At 45.7% G+C, this 23228-nt stretch overlaps 1 protein-coding gene across 5 annotated transcripts in view; it reads left to right on the top strand.

The window, feature by feature from the left end:
* The window catches only part of LOC147438350 (isoamylase 2, chloroplastic-like), a 194788-nt gene that overhangs the window by 30836 nt on the left and 140724 nt on the right, over positions 1-23228 (top strand). The window lies entirely within an intron of this gene.

Here is a 23228-nt window from a genome sequence, read left to right as displayed (position 1 = left end):
CTAATACAATGTCTGGGTACAAAAATAAAATGAAGTAAAGTGAAAAACTAAAATATTAACTGCTAGATGTGAACTAAGCAGCTAGATGGAATTGTGTAGGATATGAATAGGGGGGTGAAAGTAGTGATCTGGGGGCCAATACAACACAATGTGGGTGTGCGTGTGGGAATATAATGGGTGTGAGCTGATACAAAGGCTGATACAAGATGAGCAAGGTGTAAAATCCTCAAAAGAGCGAAATTATAGGAGATCCATCATTGGTTGCTAGTGGATCTCATCAATCTCCTCCATAATCAATAGTCTGACCGAGCATCGTGCATGCCGGGCCAAAGTGATCCGAATCCTCTGATGCATCCTCCGTTGATGGTGTGTAGTCCTCCGTAGTCATGGGCGTCTAGATCTCTCTAGCTCAGTCGCTCGATCGATCAACGTGCCTCTGGTGTGAGGAGAATGTGAGCTTTGCTGTGGTAGCTGCTCCTCTGGTTGCCTAGTGTCCACTCTAAAGAAGTCTGTGTCAAAAAGCCAGAGCTTCGTCCGAGGCTCGTGAAACTGAATCTGTGAACGCATCCTCTCCAATCCACCCAATGCTGCATGTGCTCTAGTTAGTCTAGTGTGTGCTGCACTCCTCAATGAAAATGCTGGTCCACTAAAGACTAGCCTAAGGTACCTAGGTGTAAGCATCTGTATACTCCACTGTCTCATGGCTGTATGTGAATGTGGGTGCTGATCTCCTGGCCCACTGTTGTGAGCAAACCTATGCAAAGCATCCAAGTGACGTTGCATCCCTTCCAGAGAGTTGGAGATCAACACAATATCATCAGGATATAACAATAGTGGAATCCATGTCCCTGCCAACTGTGCACCTCTATCACCCTCTCTCTCAATATAGTCAGAAACCTCATCCACATACATACCAAATAGCGTAGGAGAGAGCGGGCAGCCGTGCTTCACCCCGATAGTGGAGTGAACTAATGTAGATAACCCCTCTTGAGTGCGTACATGCCCCACTACTGACCTGTATAATGCCATAATCCCCCAAATCAGCTTTGTGGGTACTCCCATCTCTTGTAGTCTGCGCATAAATCTAGCTCTAGGCATTGTGTCAAATGCTTTGCGGAATTCCACAAAGCTACAATAGTCCTGTCTCCCATGTGATCTACCCTCCTCAAAAATGGCTCTGAGGGTCAGAATGTGGTCAAGAGTAGAAAAACCTCTCCTAAACCCTGCCTGGCCGGCTGCGTGTATACCCTCCCTCTCTGCCCATCTACTGAACTGCTGCTCAAGAATGGATGTGTACAACCGTGCCAATGTGTGTCCAATCATGATAGTGCGATAATTCCGAAGCTCCATAGGGTGTCCAGACTTGAAGATAGGTACAATAGTAGATAAACCCCAAGTATCAGGCAAACCTTCACACATGGCACGATTGAACATCACTGCTAGAAGCTCTTCGAGCAGATCCCTGTGAAGTATAAAATGCTCAGCCACTATGCCATCATGATCATATGCTCTCATAGTCCTCATCCTATCAATGGCCTTCTTCACCATCTCAACGGTGAAAAAAGCACATGTGTGTGGGCATAGCTCGAGGGGGTCAAGAAGAGGCGGTGCATACTGGCCCAGGCCTCTGTATAAGTAATGGCAGGAGGAGAGGAGTGCTCATGAAAGAGTCGCCATGCCTCACTTGAGTCCTGACTCAAGAATAGTTAATATAGATCCTGCTCTAGTTGAGCCAAAAATGCCCTCTTCTTTCGCTGCACTAGGCGTCGGAAGGCAATCTGTGATTGTCTATGAGTGATGTCCCCCAAAAGCACCTCCCTCTTAAGCTTGGCTCTCGTCTCGCGGCACTCCTCATCATACCAGCCGTTTTGGGGCATGCTCCCAGAACGTCGTCTCTGCTCAGGCTTTGGTGTGTGAGTATGCCTTTACTGCGCATCATGCAATGTTTGTGTCAGTATAGTAGTAAGCTCTTCTAGAGGTCGCCCTGGCTCCTCAGTGCACAGGCGTCTGTAGATCGCATCTATGTAGACAAAGTCCGTCTCCCGTGTAGAAATGTAGCGAGTAGGGGCTGCTATCCGGATTCCGTGGTATGTGTGCTACACTAAACTGGAAAGGGATGGTCATCGACACAAGGGCATGATCTACTGCCACACCAACATGTCTAGGTCCAACTGTGAGGTCTTGGATACTAGAAAGCTCAGCTGTGCCATGACATAATCCATTGGGCTGGCTCCATGTCTGTGTGGAAAGCATGTTAAACCTCCCGCAGCAGGAAATCTCTGTAGGCCATTCAAAATGGCCAATCCGAGAGAGAGAGAGAGAGAGAGAGAGAGAGAGAGAGAGAGAGAGAGAGAGAGAGAGAGTTCTATTAACGCATGTTGGAAATTTAACTCGACCTATAGGATCGAACAAATACATCATGGGTTACATTCCACTTGGGGCATCATAAAAAAAGAACAATGGTGCAAGTGTAAAAGCATATCCTCAAGGCTCTGACATTGACCTGTAGGACCGAATAGATACATCATTGGCTACCTTCAACTTGGGGCATTATAAGAAAAGAAAAAACATGCGAGTGTGAAAGCATATCCTCAAGGCTCTCATGACTCATATGAGGGCTTAACATCCCAATAGAAATCTTTCATCACAGATTTTCCTCCTTTGTAGACTGCCCACTTTCCTTGTTTCCTTGCTTCTTTGACTTTGGCCAATTCTTTGGCCTAGTTCTTAAGTAAGAGAGGTGTCAGCTCATTTGAATTCCATACTGATGTTCCTTGGTATAATGTAGTCTGCTCCGTTGACTTGATCTTCTCTTGTAGATCAATAACAAACTTTATCCAGCTTCCCTTTAACTTCAATGTAAGCTGGCTCACTAAGATCTAAGAACGGTACAACTTTGCTGAGTCTTTCTTTGAGTATGTCTACATCAAGAATGTAGCCTTCTATTTAATCTTCTACTAGAGTAGTTGCCGACTATAACGTTTTTTGGCAAGCCACCAATTTAGTTACATAGGCTCTTTACGTTTTCATGCTCTTTTAAAGCTGACAAAACTGATTTGACGAGTTTACTGTTGGGGTGTTGCTTTCATGCTGTACCATGTTAGAGTTCTCTTCATGGTTGTGTTACTTCATGATCGAGGCTTCTTTATAGAGTAGGTCATTTTAAAGATTTATTACCTCCTACTGTGGCTTCTTCATTTCACATTTGATGTAGATTTCCCAAGGGGTCTGTGGGGGGGTCAATTGTCAAAGGTGGCAGCGGAAGATGCAATGAAGACCGGCTCGTGATCCGGTGGCCGTCTTGACTAAAGTCTAGAACACCCGCAATGCCAAACACATGAACAAGGCACAGCTGTGGAGAAGAGAGAGAGAGAGAGAGAGAGAGAGAGAGAGAGAGAGAGAGAGAGAGAGAGGCTCGTGATCCGGTGGCCACCTCGACTAAAATCTAGAACACCTGCAATGCCAAACACATGAACAAGGCACACCTGTGGAGAAGAGAGATAACTGAGGTAGAATGAGACAGGAGATCTGAGAGAGAGAGAGAGAGAGAGAGAGAGAGAGAGAGAGAGAGAGATGGGAAAGGCTCTCCATGCTGAAAACAAGCTGCTGATACAAGCGACCAAGGGTGGTCCGGCATAGAACTGACATGCCAACTGGATAGACCCGAGGTACACACAACTGCGACTGCTACTGACACTACTAACTACTCTTGCACATGAGACCACTGTCACGGTCTCAACATGGGTATCACCTCCAACATGCTCTGAGAGCATAGATCTGGTGCATCTCCTCTTGGCTAGATCTAGATGTGGATATAGAATATTGCCCACTACATGGTCACAAGGCTTGTGAAAAGCTGCCCTGAGGACATGCTGCATCGTGGAGATGGTCCCTTGACATTGCAAGTGCTGCCCATAAAAAACGCTAGGGTTGATCTGGGAAACGCGGATTAGCTGGCCAAAAACGCTAGGTGAATGGCCTCCACTGATTGCAAGCCAGGTTCAGATCTGCCCCTAAGGGCTGCCCCATAAGGGCGCCCCCTCCTGCGAACTCAACTGCTGTGTGTCTGAGGTGACACCCCCCCCTCCGCTGGATATATAGGTCCCTAGGCTGACTGCCCAACCCAGCCCTCAGCCCTCACGACCATGCATAAATTGGAAAAATAGGGAGAAAGTGAAAAGGGGGGATGGATGCCCACGGGGCACAAGGGAAAATATGACAAGGCTGGGGAATAATATTCCCAGCATGCAGGAACATAGATGGTCATGGAACCAAGCCAAAACCCAAGGCTAAAGATGGAAAGACACTACCGGACATGAGAGACCTACCTCACACTCGCCGGGCACAGCCACAAAACAGCCCCCACTCCCTAACACCTGTCCCTAGGAGAAACTGGGACCGACTGGACAAATCCACAAAGATGCTCGAACTCTAACACCCCCTCTCAGCTCCTGGAGAGGAAGTCGGACAAGGGAGGTGGAGTGAACAATCTGCAACTGTAAAGAGAGGGTTTCATGGACGAGGATATCTGCTACTGAACTCCGAGGTCGAACAATACACGGCTGTTGTATTACCCGGGAAGTACTATGCTGTCCGCCAAATGTAAACACAGCTTTATCAAGAATCTCCTCAACTCAACCGACTCACAAGTCGCACAACTTGTAACAGACTTGGACACTCGATGTCAAGAATCAATCACGACAGCACCAAATAACCACTTCAAACAATTCACAGATCACAATAGATTTGCACTGGCCCGGCGGAGTTCCGTGCCTAGAGATATTGGCCCCAAAGACTGGCGCCCCTTTCGGTTTTTTTTTTTTGTATTAATCAATCATCAAAGTACAAGAGAGCGGTTAGGGTTTCACTCTCAGACACAGTGTCCTGATGCTCTGAGAAGTGAGGCCCTCACCACTAATTTAAAGATTACAAGGGATGCCCAAAAGCAGAGCCCCAAAAGCTTGAAAGCAAAAGCAGATTCTCTCTCTCTCTCTCTCTCTCTCTCTCTCTCTCTCTCTCTCTCTCTCTCTCTCTCTCTCTCTCAATGAGAGTCAGTAAAAAGCAAGTTCTCCTTTTTTCTCTCTTTCTCCCAAATCATAGCAAAAAGCTGAGACTTGCGTCGCTCAAAATTTTCGAATTTTTTTTCCCACCTCCGCGATTTCTGGAAATTAGGGTTTTTTTGGGCAGAAATTAGGGTTTGCAGAAATTTTAGGGTTTCTGGCAAAAATTAGGGTTTTTGCTGTCCGTAGCCACGTCATCACTTTGTGACATACCCCCCTCTTGAAAGCATTGTAATCGACCGCGATTACGCTTGCAAAACCGACAAAAGCCATAAACCGTCTTAGCAGACACTGACTGTTAGTACCTACGTACTAGGAATACACATCTAGCACATGTACAAATTCGACAGTCACATCACACGACATCACAGGACATCACCCGACATCATAGGACATCACATGCGACATCACAGTACAAATTCGACAGTCACATCACACGACATCACCAGGCATCACAGGACATCACATGACATTTAACATTCATTCGGATCTTAGAGCATGATTTATCGGCAATGTAGCTAGCAATCACATCTAGGTCCAATCGGGACCTCATTGATGTCCGATTGACTAACCCCTATTGCAACCATGTCTATTCGAGATCAAGTAGACCAAAATGCTGCAGTCATTTCGTCTATCAGTTCTTGCACTCAAAAGAAGTGAAGAAACAAATCAGTATCATTATCAAGAATTCCATTTCATAAAGTCATCTAGCAGAATACTATCAGCTATCAGTATCCCTGAAGCTCAAAGAGACATCAGTGGCTTATGTATCAAAATCGAGGCATCTGTTGACAAGGGAGCGGAGTGACTCCCCTCTTGTAGATCCCATTGCACCAGATCTCCGGCCAAGCTGAATTCTTGGTTCCCTTTGGAGTAGACTATGCTAAACCAAAACATCGAGGTAAAGTTTCACAATCCGAGGAGTATCTGCTAGGTCCTCCTCCTCCATCCACTTCGCATCAAATGCAAGAAAGTTCTTGAACTTAACCAAGAACCGCCTTCGGACTTTACCTTTCTTCGTATCGTTATGTGCCAAAATCTGTTTAGGAACAGGGATCTCCCCGTTTTCTTCCACTTTGGGTTGCTCATCAGGCTTCCCATCATCAGGCACATCACCCTTAACAGGTTTCAAGAGACTCACATGCAATGCGTTGTGAATCCTCCAAGTATCTGGCAGTTTCAATCGGAAGGAGACATCATTTATCTTGTTAGTGATCTGGAAAGGTCCGTAGTATCGCATACTAAGCTTTGGAAAAAGCCTCTCCTTGCCCTTTTTCTTTCGTAGGCGTACCTTCTCAAAACGTAAGAGCACCCAATCATCCTCCTTCAATTTCAAGTCGTGACGATGGCGATCCGCTGCCTTTTTCTATCGTTCTTGAGACTCCTGCAAAGTCTCGCGAACCTTGGCAAAAGCCGTATCCAAATCTCGCGAATATTCATCCGCTTCAAATATCTAATCTTTTGTGCTCAGGAGGGATTGAACCTTCGCAGCACTTTCAACAATCTCACATGGCGTCTTCCTCGTCGAAGAGTGTATCGTGTTATTGTAGGCGAATTCCACCAAAGGTAAGTTCTTTTCCCATTGAGTCTTCTGATCCGAGATACAAGACTTCAATAAATCTAAAATCACTGAATTGGCAATCTCAAATTGCCCATCAGTCTGCAAGTGGAACGATGACGAGAACTGCAACTGCGTGCCAATGTTCTCCCAAATTGCCTTCCAAAACAAACTCATAAATCTGGGGTCTCTGTTGGAAACAATCGTCTCATACGTGCCATGTAATCGGAAAATCATCGTGATCATTCTGTGTTCTCCGGAGATCAAAAATGAAATCCATTTCAATACTTTTCCAGGGGCGGGTGGGTATGGGTAAAGGCTTTAACAATTCCTGTGCCTTATGCCTGTCAAAATTGACCTTCTAGCATACTAAGCAACTGCGCACAAACTCTTCCACATCCTTTTTGAGTCTCGGCCCAAAGAAGTATCTCTCTATCCCCTTCATGGTGGTAACAATGCCGCGGTGACTTGTAAAAGGTGGACAGTGGCATTCAGTCATAACCTTTTCCCTCAACGGTTGTGTAACGCACAACATAGTCTTTTTCATCAAGTAGCCTTCCCGAAGGGAGTATCCAGCTACTGTCTCCCCATCCCGTATCCATGTGAAAATATCTGTAAAATCTGTATCTGTGGTATACTGATCGACCATATCCTCGAAGCTCCTATGATGTATCGCGGAAATAGCTAGATCCAACGGCTTCCGAGACAAAGCATCTGCCACCACAATTTTCTGTCCTTGCTCATGGACAATTTGGAAGTGAAACTGTGACAAGATGTTCGCCCACCGCATCTGCTTTCCGAAAGCTGCTTCTGTGACAAGAAGTAGCGCAAACTCTGATGGTCTGTAAAGACAGTAAAATCCGCTCCGAGTAGGTAGTGCCGCCACTGAGTAAGAGCATGGATCACTGCCAAAAGCTCTTTCTCATATATCTGTGCTGTCATCTCCGGCCTAGAGAACAATCGGCTCTCGTAAGCAATGACATGGCCTTCTTGCATCAAGACCGCAGCCAGACTACGACCACAAGCATCACAATATACTTCAAATGACTTTTGCAAGTCCGGCAAAGTCAAAACTGGTCCCGCAGTGAATTTCTCTTTCAATGTCTGAAAGGCAGTCACTTCTGTGGATCCCCACGAGAAAGGGACTCCTTTCTGTGTCAAGATATGCAAAGGGGAAGCACCTCTACAAACTTTCATATGAACTGCCTGTAGTATGAACACAATCCAACTTCATGGACGTTCTTCCAATCGGGCCAATCACGTATAGTCTCTATCTTGGCCGAATCCACTTGCACTCCTGCTGTTGAGACAAAGTGTCCCAAAAAAGTGTATCTCTGAAGCAGATGATCTCTGTGTTCTGCCTCATTCTTGGAGAAAACAATGATATCATCAAAGAAAGTGCCAACAAATAGCCTGTGCTGTCGAAAAATCCTGTCCACCATCTGATTAAATGTCGCAGGAGCATTGGTTAAACCAAAAGGCATCACCAAAAAACTCAAATAACCCAAAAGTTGTCCAAAAAGCTGTCTTGTAGATGTCTTCCGATGCGATTCGGATCTGATGATATCCACTCTTCAAGTCAATCCGGCTAAAGCACGAGGATCCCTGTAAGCTGTCGAGTATATCATCGATCCTAGGAATCGGAAATCTGTTCTTGATGGTGATTTTGTTGAGAGCTCTATAATCAATGCACATTCTCCAAGAACCGTCTTTCTTCAAATCCAACAACAGTGGAGAGTAGTACGGTGAAGTACCAGGCTGGACAAGACCCTTTTCCAAGAGGTCTTTCACTTGGTTCATAATCTTTTCAATCTGTACTCGAGTCACACGGTAAGGTGGCCGGTTCGGTGACGTGCTTCCAGGTATCAGGTCAATGGTCTGATCTTCAGGCCCTCTAAAAAGCAATCGGCATGAGTGTGGAGAAAAATCTTGGCGTTCTTTTGTTCAGGTCAAAACATATTCAACCTTTATCCATCGTTCAGTTCTCTCCCAAAAGAATGAGTAAAGAAATGAAGTTCATCAAGTACAATCTCTGAGCCCTTCATTTGTCAAAGTCGCTTTCTCGGCTCGATAGTCAACCACGGCGTAGTTCTGGTGGTACCAAGGGATTCCGAGTAGAACGTCACTCACGTGCCCTGAACACCCCTGCCAATGCTCGGTGTAATGGCAACATCCCATCCGGGTGCTAGTCGAACTACCTCCGCCTGTGGTGTCAGTCTGTCGGGCGTAATTCCAAATCGAGCCGCCAATTCCAAGTGAAAAGAAGTTGGCCTTGGCTCCTTCAAAAGAGCTTCCTGATCCTTCACTTTGCCCCAAAAAGCGGCAAAGTTTGTACTTTCATTCATTTGATTCGGTGAAGTCCCACGCCATGTGGTACCGGTTCTGCTTTTCTATCTGCCTTTTCTGCCACGTTCCTTAGCTGCTCTCGAACTCTCAGGCCTGTCGTCGTTCTTATCATGCTGTTCTTTCTGTGCCTTTTTAGGGCACTTCACGGAGATATGTCCATGTTCCCTGCATCCAAAGCACTTCCCCTCTCTAATGAAGCGAGCTTTCTCCTGAGGAGTAAGCTTGGGTCGTGCATCCTTCTTCTTTGGGTTGCTCTTTTTCCTTCTACTTTCATTCCCAGAAGTCTGTTCGGCTCGTTGTGTCATGGCCTCATCTGTGGGGTAGGTCAGACTGCCAGAGTGAATGGCAAAGCCCTGCTTCACATGAGTCATCAACTCCTGAATAGAAGCTGACTTCTGTTCCAAGCAGTGATCTCGGATCTCTGTAGGTAGACCCTAGGTAAACCGCTCAATCTGTTCTCTGAACGAGATCTTCTTGAATGAAGAGGCGGGTAGAAAAAGAGCTCCAGAATCTTTCACAATAAGCATTGATTGTATCTTTCTTGGTCATCCGAAGATGGTTCCAAGCAGCTCGTACATCTCGTTCATATTCTTGCGTCAACCAAGAAGAAATAAAAAGCTTCTTAAATTTCAGCCATTTAACTGGCGCAGTCTTGTTTAAAAGAAGAGTGGACCACCAAGTACGAGCATTCCCCTTAAAGTAAGAGGTAGCTCTCCGAATCTTGGAGTGCTTTGAATAGCGTCCTCCCGCGAGAGCGATGTCAAACTGCTGTATAAAAGACAAAGCCTTCGAAGCATCTGAGTATCCTAAGAAAGTATCAAACTTGATCGAGTGGCCACCTTCCCTAAACTCTCTGACTTTCTTGCTTTTATCTTCGAGAAAGTCATACTGGTTGGCTTTGTAAAAATTCTTCTTGTTCGCATAAAAGTTATTGTCATCGGAATCTGAGCTGTCTGTAGACGAGTCCTTAGTAGAACCGTCAGTCTCTGGGCGAGATTTAGCCTTCTTTGCCTTTCTCTTGCCCTTTCCGAAGCGTTGCTTCTTGCTTCGCTTTTTACCTTTTCTGTCTTCTTCCCTCGAATCCGAGGAGCTAGAAGAACTGTCAGAAGAAGAAGAAGAAGAAGAACTAGGTACTCCTTCAAATCGAACACGCTTCTTCTATTTCTTTGCCTTGTCAAAAGTCGATTGACGACCCAAATAACCTAGAAAGTCAGTGCTTTTCTTTTGCTTTTTGCCATGCTTTTTGGTTTTCTTCTGTGCGTCAAAAAGCTGAGCAATCTGTGCATCAACCACCTCTTCTAGTTCCTTCTCTAAATATTGTTTGGGATCAGAAGGTTTCTTGAAAGCAGATTTTGGGGGTGGTGTAGTGGTTTTCTGCCACTGTGCATGCACTTCCTGAAACGAAGTCTCGCTCATATATTTTGCCAATTTCGGATCCTTCGCAAAACTGAGCATCATCTTTGTTGCATCGCCGATCAATTGACAACACTTCATCTCTCTTTGCTCCGCCTGAGTAGGCCGAGGCGGGCCATACTCTCTATTTGAATCTTCGTTGTGATCCCAGCCCGCATCTCCAAATGGAGAGGGAGTCGGTTGATCCTTGCGTGAAGCCATAGGTGCCGCGGAAAAAACATTGGGGATCCGATTTCCCGTAGAAGAGAAATCGGCCGTGCTCTGATACCGTTGTAACAGACTTGGACACTCCAAGTCAAGAATCAATCACGACAGCACCAAATAACCACTTCAGACAATTCACATATCACAATAGATTTGCACTGGCCCGACGGAGTCCATACCTAGAGATATTGGCCCCAAAGACTGTCGTCCCTTTCGGTATTTCTTTTTGTATTAATCAATCATCAAGTGCAAGAGAGCGGTTAGGGTTTCACTCTCAGACTCTGCGTCCAGATGCTCTGAGAAGTGAGGCCCTCACCACTAATTTAAAGATTACAAGGGATGCCTAAAAGTAGAGCCCCAAAAGCTTGAAAGCAAAAGCAAATTCTCTTTCTCTCTCTCTCTCAATAAGAGTCAGTAAAAAGCAAGTTCTCTTTTTTTCTCTCTTTCTCCCAAATCATAGCAAAAAAGCTGAGATTTGCGTCACTCAAAATTTCCAAATTTATTTATTTATTTATTTATTTTTTCCACCTCCGCGATTTCTGGAAATAAGAGTTTTTGGCAAAACTTAGGGTTTGCAGGAATTTTAGGGTTTCTAGCAAAAATTAGGGTTTTTGCTGTTCGTAGCCACGTCATCACTTTGTGACACAACTAGCATTTGCAGAAGGTACTGTTGCTGACTGTTTCAAGAGAATGCATCAAAACTCTGGGTAAAGGCATAAACTATTGGTATCTAGATCATGTCCTAATTGAGGTAAGAATTGACTCAACCCCACGTTGGAACAGAGCAAACACTGTCACTGAAAGCTCCAGAGCTTAAGCTCAGAACTTCCCCCAAGATAAGAAACCCCCCTCTTGCTCAATCCTAGGAAAAGAGAATGAGTACCGCAAAGAAATTTGAGACAATCTAGAGTGAAACTGCTTCCACTGTAATTGAATAGCAAAACCCTGAATCTCATGGAACTCGAGACTCAAAGAGAATTACACCATCTATAAACTCGGACTGCTAAGAATAGGAAGACGTGAAAGGTCATCACCTGAGGATCATGCTTACCAAAGAAGCCGTCGGGGTCCAACAGGAACCTAGCTACTCAAGCAAACTCCCTGAGATCAAACCAAATGTCCGCCACCTCTGTGCATCTGCCCAAGATCAAACTTGTAGGTACAATCGAATACAAAATGCCAAACTGCATACAGACTCGGAAGAGCACATATACTCCCACTGTTGTAACTTGCTTCCTTAAAATCTTCACCAACACTATCCTTTGTACTTGTGTTGAGGAGAACATACTCACAACTGAACTGTGCAATCAATATCCAATACACAACATGATACCATACTCAAAGGGAGAGTAAAGGAACCGGTGCGGGGAACAAGCCCGTGAAGAAAGCTAGGGCTGAAACCGACCTGTTCAATCCAAAAAGGGCGGTAGACTTTACTTTAAACCTTGATTTAGCTTTCACCCATTATTAGTCGTCTATTTGACGTGTACTTTCAAGACACAACAAAGGGGAGAGGGATACAGGCTGCTAGATTGCACCTGTATGAGTAGACGGACACCAGACTGGCCCCTAACTTAGGCGCCCCTTTCGGTATTTCTTTATTGTTAAAAAGAGGGAATAAACGCTGAGGTTCCCTACAAGCTGCCCCACACAAACTCGGCTGAATTTCCACTGTTCCAGCCCGATTTCGGCAGCATAACTGTACTAGAACCCTTCACGGTCAGTATTCCCACGCATTGGCCGACTTTCCCGACGCATACGGGCACTTTGCAAAACCTGGCGAGAATCTGCAGCACGCTGAATTCTCTGTTTTCAGCCCTGAAAATGCGCCAGATCACCTATACAACGGTCCCCTTGCGTCCCCGAACCTCCTGGGGGTATTAGGGTCCGTTTAGGGCCAAAACCCTAAACCTGCAAAAATACACAGCAGGCTGTAATTCACTGTTTTGGGCTCCGTTTCGCGTGCCGGTCGCATCCGTAGCAAGTCCTCGAGCTCCCGCACCTGTAGGGCTACTTGCCCTTTGAATCGGACGAGATTTCTGGCGTGAAACCTCTCCGAATTCACCTGTACCTGCGGGGGGATTAGCTGCTAGCTAATCCAGTACCTGTACAAGAGGCTCTTGCCTCGGCAATCGCGCGTGAACCCACACAACTGTACATTGGTCAAATGAAGAGCCCACTAGAGGGGCATAACATACTGCCAAAGGGGAGAGAGAGGGCAGTGCGTAGCGTGCAGGGCATCACTCCTGGCACCGCACTGTGCATAAGAGGGAAAGCAAGCACTCCATAATTCTTAACCTGTGACAAATCTGAAAATGAGGCTCTCCCCCTCCTAAATTCAGCGCCACTTCTTGTTGCATGAGGCAAGTGCACCAGAAGGTGCCACTTGGCACATTTATAAGCATTTTCCCGTTTCGGGGTTGCCGTCTAAAAATATCCCAACCGGTTGCCCAGTTGACTTCACGGCAGAGTAAGAAAATGTTCCCCTTGTCATTCCGGAGATAATGACGTCAACACATTTTCAGGTCCCAAAATAGCAGTTCCCTAAATTTTAGGAGATGCTGCCATTGTATCTTTCTAGGTCATCTGACCCTCTTTGTACACTGCGGCCACATCCAGAACTGAAATGTAGCCTCTGTAGCAAAGGATTCCACTTTGGCTAGTCAATGACCCCACTTGGCTAACCATAGTCCTTGTCCAACCTTAGTGCTCTCTTGCCCTCAGGCTTGGACTCCCTTTGGACAGTTCCACACTAGCTATGCAATGCAGGGCAGTTAGATTTCCCGAGGGGTGTTTCCAAAAAGTGAAAGTAAATAGATAATAAGAAAGAAATCAACAAAGAAATCAACACGCTGGTGACATACCCCCCTCTTGAAATCTCAAACGTCCTCGTTTGCATCTATGTCGTACATGCTTACTGTCAGCACTGATGTATTCAACACCTGTCGACACATATACGACACATACATGCTTATTGTCAACCCTGGTGTATTCAACACCTCGTCGACTCATGTATTGCCTGCGTGTGAACCCTGTCCCAATGACATAGTGGTAGCTGCGCACTCTGCCATTGCTTTGAGTCACTAACTTTCCAATGACAAAATGGTAGCTGCACATTTTGCCACTGTCTTATAGTACACGTTGGATCCCGTAACACTTTCGAGCATACCCAAACCGACAGTTTAAGAATGCAGTTACACATGTACTCTTCAATAGAAGTAATCACTGTATCCTTCACAAACTGACAAGAAATACTCACTTCTATAGCACTAACCAAACTTTTGGACATTCCATAAGAGCAATTGCCAAACCGACAATCTGTACAGCTCTAACATTCATGTAACAGGTATTTGATTTGAGCTCACTTTAAATACCATGTACATCATTTGTTTCAGAAGCCATTGTCACACTGACAATCCATTTAGCTTTGAAACTCAAGGGGTCAAGGTAGGTGGCAAATCGAAGGCTTCGAGGTAAAGTGATAACACAGTTGGTGACTCTGCAAGTTCACCTTCTTCCATCCACTTAGCATCCATTGGTGGATAGTTTCTGAACTTTACCAAGTAACGCCTAGCAACCTTGCCTTTCACTTTCCTTTCTTTGTGTGCCAAAATCTGTTCAGGGACCAAGATCTCGTCAAGTTCCTCGACTTCCGGCTGATCTTCAGCTGGCATATCTTCTTGCACATCACCCACATAGGGTCTGAGAAGACTCACATGAAACGCATTGTGAATCTTCCAACTGTCAGGCAATTTCAGCCTATATGCAACATCACTGATTATGTCGCATACTTGAAAAGGCCCATAGTAACGCATGCTGAGCTTTGGAAACAGTCTTTCCTTGCCCTTCATCTTCTTTAACCTTGCCTTTTCAAAGCGTAAAAGCACCCAATCACCAAGTGAATATACCACTTCACGACGGTGACGATCAGCTGCTTTCTTTTGCTTTGCTTGAGTCCTTTCTAAGGCCACTTTGACCTTCTTGTACATTTCATCCATGTCCTGAACATACTTATCTGCTTCAAATATCTTGTCCTTTGTATGCAGTATGGGAGGAACTTTCTTGCCACCTTCAACTATCTCAAAGGGTGCCTTGCCAGTTGATGAATGCACTGTATTATTGTATGCATACTCCACCAATGGCAAATACTGCTCCCACTTTCCTTTATGCTCTGACACATAGCACTTCAGCAGATCTAGGACAGTAGAATTTGCCTCTTCTGACTGCCCATCTGTTTGAGGATGAAATGACGAAGAGAATTTGAGCGTGGTGCCCATATTCTCAAACAAGCCTCTCCAGAACAAACTTGTCATGCGTGGATCACGGTCGCTAACAATCGACTGTGGCATGCCATGATACTTGAAAATATTGCTCATAAACAAGCGTGCCATCTGATCTGGCTTTATCTTGTTCCTGACAGGAATAAAATGAGCCTGTTTGCTGAATCTGCAAATAATGGTGCAAGTACCATCGTTTCCTGTCTGCGTTCTCGGACGATCAAAGATAAAATCCATAGCAATACTTTCCCATGGTTTATCTGGAATAGGTAGTGGTTGCAATAACCCTGGTGCCTTTTGCCTGTCAAACTTGACCTTTTGGCATATTAGGCATTCTCGCACAAAGGCATCCACATCCCTTCTCAATGTAGGCCAATAGAAGAATATCTCAACCGCTTTAACTGTAGCATCGATACCACGATGCCCTGCATACGGTGGGACATGACTCTCTTCCATAACTTTGCGTCGCAATGGCTTTGTGACACACAATCTGCCATGCATCATCATGAACCCATCTTTGAGAAGATAGTGTTCATGACGTTGTCCATCCATTAGTTGCTCGAAGACCCTTGCAAAATCTTCATCATTTGCATACTGTTCTCTCATATCATCAAGCTCATGATGATAAGGAATTGAAGCAGCTGAAATTTGTGGCTTCCTTGACAAGGCATCAGCCACAACGTTCTTCTTGCCTTCCACATGCACAATCTGAAAATGGAACATGGACAAGATATTTGCCCATCGCATATGCTTCTCAGATAACTTTGTCTGTGTCAAGAAGTATCGCAAGGTCTGATGGTCCGTTTGGACAACAAAGTCTGCACCTAGCAGGTAGTGTTTCCAACTTAAGAGCGCATGAATCACAGCCAGTAACTCTTTCTCATAGACCTGCATGGTCATCTCTGGCCCTTGCAAAATTCTGCTCTCATAGGCTACTACCCTTGCACCGTCTTCAAATTTGGCCATGACTTGATCGCTTCAACTTTTGCAGGATCCATTCTGACACCATCCTTTGAGACAATGTGTCCCAGAAAGTGAATCTCTTCCAGAAAGAACTCACTTTTCTTTGCATTGATGAGCAACCTATGACTGCGTAGCTCTTTGAACACAATGGCCAAGTGATGCCTATGCTCCTCTTCATTCTTTGAGTAGACTATCATGTCATCAAAGAATGTACCAACAAACTGCTGGTATGGACGGAAAATTCTGTCCATCATCCTATTGAACGTAGCAGGAGCATTTGTGAGACCAAAGGGCATCACTAAAAATTCGTAAAGGCCAAACGTCGTTCTAAAAGCAGTCTTGTGCACATCCTCTGATCTAATGCGGATCTGATGGTACCCACTCTTTAGATCTATCCTGCTAAACATAGCTGCTCCTTCTAATTTGTCCATAATATCATCAATTCTAGGTATAGGGAACCTATTCTTGATGGTATTCTTGTTCAGTGCACGGTAGTCGATGCACATACGCCATGAGCCATCCTTTTTCTGCACCAACAACACTGGAGAACAGAATGGGGATGAACTGGGCTGAATCAGCCCCTTTTCTAACAGCTCCTGTACTTGGCCCATTATCTCTTTTTGCTGAGCCGCACTAACCCTGTACGGAGGCTTATTTGGTGGGCTACTGCCTGGCACCAAATCTATCGCATGGTCCTCGGGTCTCTCTGGCGGTAATTGAGACGGTAATGAATCGGAACAACAGTCACTATACTGTTGTAAAAACATTGACCTTTCTTTATCTAGCACAGATAAATTTGATTCATCACAATCTGACACTTCACGTGCAAAAACCAAGTACGCAGAAAGATGCTTTTTCATTACAGAAGTAATAGCAGAAGCTGATACAGTAGGAATAGACTCCCCTTTAAGCTTTACATCCAGAATGTGAGTCTTTCCCCTGCTCTTTACAGTGATCTTTTTGTTGTAGGCATCCATGATTCCCTGTACACGAAACAACCAAGGAATACCTAACAACACATCACATCCGTCGAGTGGCATGATGTAAAATTCTTCAGCATCTATATAGGACTGGATATGTAGACGCAACTTTCCAATGATGGGTGTCACAGCCTCTGTATGGCCAGGACATGCCAAACCTGCCTCTGCTGTATACCCCATCTCTTCAGGTCTGATTCCCAACTTTGAAGCCAATTCTGGGGAAATGAAGTTGGCTTTGGCACCTGGGTCAAAGAAGATAAGCACTGTTTGATCCCTGACCTTACTCCATGCTCTGCAAAGCTCACTTGCATCTGAATTTGGCTTGTCGCCCACCATATCTGGCACTAGACCAACCATAGGCTTCTTTCCTTTCCTGTCCTCCTTGTCTTCAGAATCAGCTGGCCTTTTCTTTGTAGGACAGTTGTAAGCAATGTGGCCAGGCTGCTAACATATAAAGCATTTGTTCTCTGTCCTCAGGACCTTCTTTTGCTCTTCTGACTTGCGAGGAAAACGTCTTTTCCATTTCTTTGCTGGTCCCTTTTCTGATTCAGCCGTAGCTTTGTCTTTCCCTGCGTTGGCTGACTCCTGAGTCCCTTTAGGAGCCTCATTGGGAACGTGCTTCTTGGCTGAATTTTTCTTGCCTGATCCTGCCTTGACGCCAGTGTTAAATTCACAATCTTCTCCCTTGAGCAAACCATTGCCAGTGTTTGCTACCTCGATGAGCTGCGTCAAAGTAGTGACTTTGGTCTTTGTCCAGTACTTTCTCAATCCTTTGGGTAGGCCACAACAGTATTTTTCAATCTGTTCTGTCAATGGCACAAACCTATAGGAAGTTACTGGAAGTAGAGCTTTCCAAAACTTCTGATTGTAATCATCCAGATTTCTGCAAGTGGCAGCATTTAGCTGGTGCCATTCTGTCATGACATCTGCTTCAAAGTCATCAGATAACCATGCTGCTGCAAAAATCTGCTTAAAGTAAATCCATGTGGACGGAGCTTGCCCTTGAAGCAATAAAGTTGTCCACCATTGCCTCGCATTCCCTGTCAAGAAAGTGGCTGCCTTGCGGACCTTTGAAGCCTCTGTAAAGTTTCCCCCTGCATAGGCCTTGTCAAACTGTTGGAGGAATGAGAGAGCCTTCTTCCTGTCATCAAACCCTGTAAAGGTCGTGAATGACACACCTTTGCCACCTTCTTTGTACGGAGTTGGCCTCTCCAGCGGCGTTAAATTGTCATATGGAAGTGACTGAAACATGGGAACACTATTAGGGTTCATCTGTGTTTCTTGGCCGCTATTAACTTGACCTGGAAATGCCATATTTGGCTGCTGATTTGTAATTCCAGCCATACCAAAATTTGCTTGTGGCATCCTGAATTGGCCCTGAGTGCTCTGAAACCCTGGTTGCATACCCATGACACTGTACATGGGGTTAGGCATCATCGTTTGAGCACCCCCAAACACTGTTCCTGGCGTGTAAAACTGATTTCCAGGTGCATGACCAGCCATGCTCTGGAATACCGATCCACCTCCAAAATAGCCAGGGTGTACGGAAGGTGGTGGGAAGACTTGTTGCATAGCCTGTAAGTTGCTTCCCTGCACATTAGAACCAGCTATAGGCTGCTGAAAGGTGGCGGGCTGAACTGGTACAGCCTGAAAGACTGGCATCTCAGCCACATGTTCTTGCATCTTAGGCATAGGTTGTGGAGACTGCATGTTCTCCGTCAAGTGTACAGGTGTTTCCATTGACTGTGCGGTATGAATCACCTGTGCTCGAGCCTTAACAGGCTTTTGAATATGATCCAGTGACCCAACTTGCTGAGACGGAACAGGAGGTTGCAGAAAGGCTAAAAACCTCGGGTTCTGCATTACTTGTGTGAACATAGCCACAACAGTAGCCAACTGGGTCCTGAATATATCATCATCTGTCTGTGGTGGTCTTGAGGGCTCACCCACTTCATGTGTCTGTTGACCCTGTGAAGAGGAAACCTCTTCAGTCACATCATCTGGTCTGTCAGCCATAATTGCAATTCCCTGTGTCTGGTCTATGATCCCCTGTGTCTTCAAGCCCAAAACTGACCAAGGCTCACTTCTATGGGAAAAAGTGATTTAATCCCGTCGATGGAACCATGAAACCGACTTGTTCAATCCAAAAAGGGCGGTAGACTTTACTTTAAACCTTGATTTAGCTTTCACCCATTATTAGTCGTCTATTTGACGTGTACTTTCAAGACACAACAAAGGGGAGAGGGATACAGGCTGCTAGATTGCACCTGTATGAGTAGATGGACACCAGATTGGCCCCTAACTTAGGCGCCCCTTTCGGTATTTCTTTATTGTTAAAAAGAGGGAATAAACACTGAGGTTCGCTACAAGCTGCCCCGCACAAACTCGGCTGAATTTCCACTGCTCCAGCCTGATTTCGGCAGCATAACTGTACTAGAACCCTTCACGGTCAGTATTCCCACGCATTGGCCGACTTTCCCGACGCATACGGGCACTTTGCAAAACCTGGCGAGAATCTGCAGCACGCTGAATTCTCTGTTTTCAGCGCTGAAAATGCGCCAGATCACCTGTACAGCGGTCCCCTTGCGTCCCCGAACCTCCTGGGGGTATTAGGGTCCGTTTAGGGCCAAAACCCTAAACCTGCAAAAATACACAGCAGGCTGTAATTCACTGTTTCGGGCTCCGTTTCGCGTGCCGGTCGCATCCGTAGCAAGTCCTCGAGCTCCTGTACCTGTAGGGCTACTTGCCCTTTGAATCGGACGAGATTTCTGGCGTGAAACCTCTCCGAATTCACCTGTACCTGTGGGGGGATTAGCCGCTAGCTAATCCAGTACCTGTATAAGAGGCTCTTGCCTCGGCAATCGCGCATGAACCCACACAACTGTACATTGGTCAAATGAAGAGCCCACTAGAGGGGCATAACATACTGCCAAAGGGGAGAGAGAGGGCAGTGCGTAGCGTGCAGGGCATCACTCCTGGCACCGCACTGTGCATAAGAGGGAAAGCAAGCACTCCATAGCTCTTAACCTGTGACAAATCTGAAAATGAGGCTCTCCCCCTCCTAAATTCAGCGCCACTTCTTGTTGCATGAGGCAAGTGCACCAGAAGGTGCCACTTGGCACATTTATAAGCATTTTCCCGTTTCGGGGTTGCCGTCTAAAAATATCCCAACCGGTTGCCCAGTTGACTTCACGGCATAGTAAGAAAATGTTCCCCTTGTCATTCCGGAGATAATGACGTCAACACATTTTCAGGTCCCAAAATAGCAGTTCCCTAAATTTTAGGAGATGCTGCCATTGTATCTTTCTAGGTCATCTGACCCTCTTTGTACACTGCGGCCACATCCAGAACTGAAATGTAGCCTCTGTAGCAAAGGATTCCACTTTGGCTAGTCAATGACCCCACTTGGCTAACCATAGTCCTTGTCCAACCTTAGTGCTCTCTTGCCCTCAGGCCTGGACTCCCTTTGGACAGTTCCACACTAGCTATGCAATGCAGGGCAGTTAGATTTCCCGAGGGGTGTTTCCAAAAAGTGAAAGTAAATAGATAATAAGAAAGAAATCAACAAAAAGGATAGATAGTAGTCACACGCTGGTGACAAGGGCTGATCTATGACATGCAAAAAACCGTGAGGAAAGAACTTGCTATACTAGGTAGTCGTGGTGAGATTTGCACCCGAAGGGTTCAACCCCATGGTTGGAGCTCTCCAAAGGGATGTAGGCAAGAAGCTTTTAAATATTGCTGACTGTGGGAGTAGGAACTAGATGTTCCCACCAATTGTTGAAACTACGTTCAAACTTGTCACCCAAAGGATCTCGACAAATTTGTTGTCGATCATCAAGAACACTGCCCATAAAAGGTTGCAAACATGTCCCATAACTGGTCCCGACAAACTCACAGGAGATCGTAAACTTGTCCCACAATTGGTACTGACAAACTCACAAAAGGGCAAAGGAATGATCAAATCTGTAGGGCCACACTACCACCAGGTAAGGGGAGAACATGGAGAAAAGAGACATCTACACTCCATTAAAGCCTCCTCTAACTGTGTCCATCCATTGTCAGCTAAGGTTTTGGCACCACATGCTCCACCTTGAAACCTCATCCAAGGAAGTTGGATAATCAAACAAGAAGTGGTTCTAGAGATAGATCATAGAATATCCCCCTTTGCCTGTTAAAGCCAACTTCAGCACGTGCATTGGAACATGCACATGAACTGTTGCATACCAGATAAACAAGAGTCACCTGAAGCTGGAATTGGAACTTCCATCCTTAGATGGACAAAGGAAAATCAAAGAACATCCTTTGCCTCTAGAAGGAAAGAGATCCCTCTCTGTTATCCATAATCCATGATCTGGTACAAAAGTGTAACTGAATTGTCAACCTACTACCCATACTGCTCCAGAAGTGATGAAGAAGATCCTACTGCTGTCCCACGCTTCTCTTTGAAGAAGCTGGAAATGAATAGCTCCCCCTTTGGATCCAACAACCGCATGCTTGCTCCCCTTGTGGGAAGGCACGGCAACATGACTCCATATGGGAAAACCAAAGCAATCACGCATTGCTACACATCCTGCAACCTCCATCAAGTTCCCCTCGTTGAAGAGAGGTCGGGGTAAACAAGGGTAAAGACAGGGAAGTCGTAGACGAGGAATCCAAGGCCTCCGCATACTCAAATCTGCCCCAAACTTGGAGAAAAACAGGAAAAAAACAGCAAGCTTCTTCTCTCTCAATCATGTCCGAAACAACACTGGATCAACCAAATCCGAGTGTCCAAGGTGGTCGTATCACGTAGGGCTCTGATACCATGTCAAAGGTGGTAGCGGAAGATGCAATGAAGACAAGAACTGCCTCGTGATTTGGTGGGCACCTTGACTTTGATCTAGAACACTTGCAATGCCGAACATATGAACAAGGCACACCTGTGGAGAAGAGAGATCTCTGAGGTGGAATGAGACCAGACATCTTAGAGAGAGAGAGAGAGAGAGAGAGAGAGAGAGAGAGAGAGAGTGCTCTCTTCACCCTCATCGTTGCATCATGGCGTGCTTGAGGCGCCTTGTACGCAACTTTTTGTGGGGTGGCGTGGATCTATACTGACACTCGACCGTGAGTCCATTGGGACACAATCATTTTGCCGAGAGAGGAGGGAGGATTGGGGATTATTGATCCCGAGATGCAGAGCGAGGAATTGCTTGCAAAGCTCATAGTATGCGGATTGTTTCCAGGAGTAGAGCCTTGGAAATAGTTTTTGCACCATGCTTTGTCACATACCTCTCCTCGTTTTGGATCTCTAGATATTGCCAGTGTTTGGCGCTTGACCATCAGATTCATCTTCACAAATGCACCCTTGGTTTCGTCCCATTTGTCACCATTTATGCATTGCTTGCCGTGGATTTGGATGGAATTATGTCTTGCTTTGATCAGACACTACCCCTCGCTGCTCTTGTCATAGAGAAGCGTCCGATGTGCTAGCAATGGATACCCAAGTATACATATGAATCCACCACCTCAATCTGGCCTCCTTAAGGGTGAAGATCACCTGTCGTCTAATGTGTCCAGATCTGTGAAATATCATAACCTTGTTTTCCCAAGGTTCACTGACAGCCCTCTCTGTGTATAGAAATCATCTAGAGCCTGTAGGTGTAACTAGAGTTCCGCCTGTGACTCAGACACTAGAATGATGTCATCAGCATATAGCATAACATGGACAAGTGTATCTGAGATGTCAACTCCTCCTCCTCCTATGTGTATGATGTAAGTCAGCTACCTCGTCGATGTAGATCCAAGAGAGTGGGAGATAGTGGGCATCCTTGCTTCACACCAATAGTGCTAGCAAGGGTCTCAGATAGACCTCCTAGACAGCGTACTTGACCCAGTACCTTCTCATACAATGCATAGATGCCCATATCATCTCCATGGGTATCGCTAAAGACTGAAGCCGATGAAAGAGGCGCTCCCGTGGTACTGTGGTTAAAGGATTTGCGAAAATCCACAAAGCAGCATTATAGCCTCTTTTCCTCGCCTTTGCCTACTCAATCAGACAAAAGAAGAGTGAAGATATGATCAAATAGTAGAGAAATCCCGTCGGAAACCTGCCTGCCCTGGAATTGTGTAGTCCCTCCCTCTCTGCAAGTGTGTACTCAGCTCTGCCTCTAGTACTGCCCCATATAGTTTGGCCAATGTATGACCAATCATGATCGTCCTATAGTTCCCCGGGGTCTGTCATGTCCCCATATTTGTGAATCGGAGCTATGGTGTGCATGGTCCACTCTGCTGGGAATCCCTCTGCTAGTAACCTATTAAACAAGCGGGATAAAAGGTGCAAGTGTATCAATTGCATATATAAGGTGCTCACTCTCCATGCCTGTATGATCTGTTGATCTCCCATGCTGTAGACATCTAATGGCTCTCTGTACCAATTTAGGTA

The sequence above is a fragment of the Adiantum capillus-veneris genome, chromosome 17 (assembly GCF_014529385.1).
Source record: "Adiantum capillus-veneris isolate H3 chromosome 17, ASM1452938v2, whole genome shotgun sequence".
Taxonomy (NCBI): Eukaryota; Viridiplantae; Streptophyta; class Polypodiopsida; order Polypodiales; family Pteridaceae; genus Adiantum; species Adiantum capillus-veneris.
This window is presented reverse-complemented; position numbering and strand designations above follow the sequence as displayed.